This window comes from Odontomachus brunneus, unplaced genomic scaffold (assembly GCF_010583005.1).
Source record: "Odontomachus brunneus isolate Ranch 3 - 2012 unplaced genomic scaffold, Obru_v1 Obru_scaffold_084, whole genome shotgun sequence".
NCBI lineage: Eukaryota > Metazoa > Arthropoda > Insecta > Hymenoptera > Formicidae > Odontomachus > Odontomachus brunneus.
Window position 1 is genome coordinate 887,176 of NW_022639534.1, and position 5,220 is coordinate 892,395.

Consider the following 5,220-nt stretch of genomic DNA (forward strand, 5'->3'; position numbering starts at 1 on the left):
TCTCTCTCTCTCTCTCTCTCTCTCTCTCTCTCTCTCTCTCTCTCTCTCTCTCTCTGTCTTTCCTAAACACTTTCACTCTCTTTCGTGAGTCGCGTATCTCGGTATTGTCTCGTATACACGTGATATATTCTTTTTTCAGCTCTCTGCTTTACTCCCCAGCGTCATTTCGCATCGGACATTTATTTTTGAAAGGGAGAGAAAGAGCGGCGCCGCCGCCTATAAAGATATGCAGAAAATACTTTGATTTACGATCACGAATACGAAGCATTTTTTTATCGCCGCAGGTCGTAAAAAATTGCCGTGGGTTTCCCGAAAACACGGTGACCGCTCACCGTAGGGATTACGAGGTAAATATTTGGAATCCTTCAAATTCGAATAAAACGGAGAATCGACATCCCCGCGATCGGTATGCAAAAATATTCAAATTCTCGGTGCGTTGACCGTGGATTAATGAGCCGCTTCGTCATCGTCGAGCGGCATGAAACCAGTGGCCTAATTTGATCACGTCTCGTCGCTTTCTGTGTCTGTAACGAAAAGTTACAATCTCGAATCCTTCGGCGAAGATATCGTTGATGAGGCGTAACGACGTGCGAAGAATTTTACCGAAAAAACATTTTTCTTCTAATAAAAGAAAATAATACATTGTTCTTGGAATATTTTCCTCTTAATTTTAGAAAAATCTTCTTGATATATAAATCCACAGATATATAATCCACTTGATATATAAATCCAAAGATCGATTATATATATATATATATATATATATATATATATATATATATATATATATATATATTTTTCTTTGTTACATGATTTCATATTAGAATATGACAAAGCAAAGCAAAGTATTAGGCCGTTCAATATGTTCGTAGAAATTTTTTACAAAAAACTCAAAGCATAATTTAGCACAATTTTATTTTTTACATTTTCTTTTCCGATAAACTTCTGTTATTAAAAATGTGACCAATTAATTATTATAAAATTATACCTTAATTATGAAAGTGTGAGCCCCAGAATTTTTATAAAAATGCCTACGACTTTATCAAACAATCCAATATTAATATCCTTTTATATTTATCAGTCACATTTCTATTTAAAATTTTTGTTGTAATCTTAACAATTTTTTTTTTTTTGTTATCTTGGCAGATATCTGAATTCCTAGACAGAATAAAAAACACGATAACATCAAAATGATGTCAAAATGACGAGAAAATGATTGACAAACTCACTTTTCTCCCACGATTTAATAATTTTCTCGTCATTATGACGTCATCATTCCGAGCAAAAATTGAATCTAGTGATTGTCTAGTAATAACACAGAAAAATTGGATCTTACATCGCTACTAGCTAGGAATGTAACGCTCACTTCTCCTAGTGGCTGTACCAGAAAAATTATCTAGTAGCTAGATACAAAAAAATAAATTGTAACTATAATTGGTACAGTTACTAGACAGTTCTGATATTCAATTTCTATTCAGGATTTACCGATGATTTTCTATCTCGTTACTGTGTAATCTTTTTCATCTAGCCACTACCTATGTAATTCGTACAGTTACTAGATAGTCTTGACATTCAAAAGACTGAGTAAGAATATTTAGCCAGTCACGAGCTAGTGACTGGCTAGAAAACTTATCTAGTCATTACTATCTAGCTACTAGTCTTGAAATCTGCTCTACTAGATACATTTTTGCTCGGGATGATGTTCGACATGGATTTTTTTCTATATGCTAATAATCATTAATCATTACATACATAATATATATAAGATATATATAAGTATACGTGTATGTCTCTAAAATTTTCTTCAATCAATAAATAAGTACAACAGTTAATTCCATTATTTATAAGTTCGTAACAATCATATGTAACTAATTTAGTTTAACTACAAAATAGTCAAAGTTTCTAATTTCTTATAAAAACTACTTGAATTTATAACAGTATGTAAGTACAATTTGAATTTATAACAGTGAAATAAGTACAACAGTTAATTCCATTATTTATAGGTTTGTAACGATCATATGTAACTAATTTACTTTAACTACAAAATAGTCAAAGTTTCTAATTTCTTATAAAAACTACATGAATTTGAATGAATGTATTTTGTGTTTATAATTGACTTTAGGTAAAACTAAAAAGAGTGAATAAGTGTTATTTCCCTTGCATTACGTTTTTTTTCAGGAACCTGTCATATTGATCATTTTGGTATAGACAAATTATTGACCGGTAATTTCAATATTAACCCCCTGTATAGCAACCAGAGTCATTTGTGTCCGGACCATTGAAGGAAGTGCTCGTTTCTCGAAACATTTTTTTAAAAATCATTAAAAATAAAACACTTAGCAATTTATTTTTCACCAAAGAGGTTTTCAGCTAGAAGAATAACAAAAGTTTCAATAATTTTTTTAGGAATTTTTCGATATCCTATGAAAAGGAAAATCGAGAAAGATTCTAATGGTCCAGCTTGCCGCTCCGAAAGTGGCGAAAATACGTAGTTACTTGGAGGGTTAAGTAACAACTGCGACGCCATTTAGCATCACTCAACGCAGAATTACTTGTCGAGCGATTTCACACGAGAAACGTCGCTTTTCCATCATGATAAAAATTGTCCAATCAAGTGAGAGCTAACTTTTGCAATCCTCACTATATTTTATGCGATACACAATCAATCCCTAGATTGTATCGTGCCTGGGGAGAGCCACGCTTAGAGTGCTAAACGGTTCTTTACTTCGCGCGGTAGTAATTTCCACCTGTTGGCTCGCGCATTTTAAAGCTTACACCATGCGTGGCACGGGCGCATCCGTCCAAGACGCCATAAATGGTTTCCCTACCCTCTAATTAAAGCGATTTCTCTCGCGCTCGGAAGAAAAGCAGCCGCGCTGCGCGGAGGTAATGCACTGAGAGCGATCGTGCCCACGAAGACGCGCGAATATCATTAAAATACGCACAGATGTGCATGTGTGTATATGCATGTGCGGATGCGGGGTTGCGTGTATAGGATGGGCCATTGCAAAATGCAAAATAGACGTGCTTTGTTGCTCGTATAATTGCGGGTACGGTAAACGCTACGCCGCACTCGGAGCTTCGTATTTAGCGCTAAACGGGTCTATTTGATTCTAAGTCTCGGTGGCATGATTGCAGACAGAGATTCAGTCGCGCGAACAAAGGCCCGTAATCAAGGGGTTTCATTTGGCGCAAGCGCGCGATGACAGGTGCACGCTTGACGACGGCGCTGCCGTCGCGAAAGAGAAGAATGCGCTTATAAATCGTGCGCTAAATTAATCCATTGCCAGCAGTGAGATTATGTAACTCGTTAAATGCAGTTAACGATAGTTTCGTTATCGTTGCGCAGCTTTTCTATATCGTAGGAAAGCTGCGTAACGATACGACATCTATCGTTAACTGCATTTAACGAGTTACATAATCGCACTGCAGGCCGGTAAGGCCTTTTTTTTAGCAAAAAATAACCATTGCAAATAGGACCGGAGTATGAGGAACCATAATAGGCATAAAAAGTTCGTTGTAAAAATCAATTTTGCAATAAATTGTTATAAACAAATTACTAAAAATTGATTTTTACAACGAAATTTTTACACCTATTATGGTTTCTCATGCTCCGGTCTTATTTGCAATAGTTATTTTTTTGCTAATCTTACTGATCTGCCATAAGCTGAAGCGACTTTCCATTGACGTTAAAGTATACTGTTTTTTTGCATAAACGGAAGACGCTACAAAAAAAAGTGATATATATTTTTTGTGTAATTTTTTTCTGTAGAATGGATTGACGTAATCAGTTGTGTTACTTATTTAGTAATTTGTCCATATTTAATAATTTTTTTGTAACACTTTATTGCAAAATTGATTTTTACAACGAACTTTTTATGCCTATTATGGTCTCTCATGCTCTGGTCTTATTTGCAATAGTTATTTTTTTGCTAATCTTACTGATCTAGCCATGAGCTGAAGTGACTTTCCATTGACGTTAAAGTATACTGCTTTTTTGCAAACAGAAGACGCTACAAAAAAAAGTGATATATGTTTTTTGTGTAATTTTTTCTGTAGAATAGATTGACGTAATCAGTTGTGTTACATATTTAGTAATTTGTCTATATTTAATAATTTTTATGTAACACTTTATTGCAAAATTGATTTTTACAACAAACTTTTTATGCCTATTATGGTTTCTTATGTTCTGGTCTTATTTGCAATAGTTATTTTTTTGCTAATCTTACTGATCTAGCCATGAGCTGAAGCGACTTTCCTTTGACGTTAAAGTTTACTTTTTTGGCATAAACGGAAGACGCTACTAAAAAAAATGATACATATTTTTTGTGTAATTTTTTTTGTAGAATGGATTGACGTAATCAGTTGTGTTACCTATTTAGTAATTTGTCTATATTTAATAATTTGTTTGTAACAGTTTATTGCAAAATTGATTTTTACAACGAACTTTTTACGCCTATTATAGTTTGTCATGCTCTTACTTGCAATTATTATTTTTTTGCTAATTTTACTGATCTAGTCATGGGTTTTAATGGGTTAATGAAAAATTAAGACACGCCTGTCTGTCGTATTGTTTGCAGAACATCTCCGATATCTCATCGCAGTGTGCGAGACATTTCAATTCGCTCCACTTCGCTTCGTCTCGAGCGAAGCCTTTCGCGAAGTAATTACGGAATTCGCGTTGCTCAGCAATGAAAATGATTTCTGTTTTCCGCGTTCCATCCGCGCGACGCCCCGGCAAAGAAGGAAACAAAATTGGCGGCTCGCTTTACAGCGAGACGAGTTGCCGCATTCCGCTATTTAATTAATTACATCAAACGCGCGACAAAGGGCAAAGGCGCTGTTTGCCTTCAGCGTGCAAGTCGCGATGCGCGGTAATTTTCGAGTTTTATTATGCTGCCGCTGCCGGCCGCATACGTATAGACTGCAGTCGGCACGATATATTGTCGCTCTCGTCAGCCAACAAACGACGAGGAGTTAGGAGCAGCGGCAGCAGCCGGCGAGGAAAGGCAATTTCCAAGCTTCGGCGATGATCTTCGGCACGTTGACCGCCACACCTCCATTAAGCTGGCACCACCAAGAGAAAAAATCGCAGCAGGCCTATAACAAAATTAAGCGCTAATTAGTTGCTAATTCAGAGCTGCATCTCCAACTTCAGTGCTCGGGTAATTTAGCAGGAATTTGTGTTGGGAAATGAGCATGCTTCCCCCCCCCCCCCCC

General features: G+C 36.1%; 1 protein-coding gene across 2 annotated transcripts in view; it reads left to right on the forward strand.

The window, feature by feature from the left end:
- The window catches only part of LOC116847864 (acetylcholinesterase-like), a 523,728-nt gene that overhangs the window by 390,696 nt on the left and 127,812 nt on the right, over positions 1-5,220 (forward strand). The gene's annotated exons all lie outside the window — the stretch shown is intronic.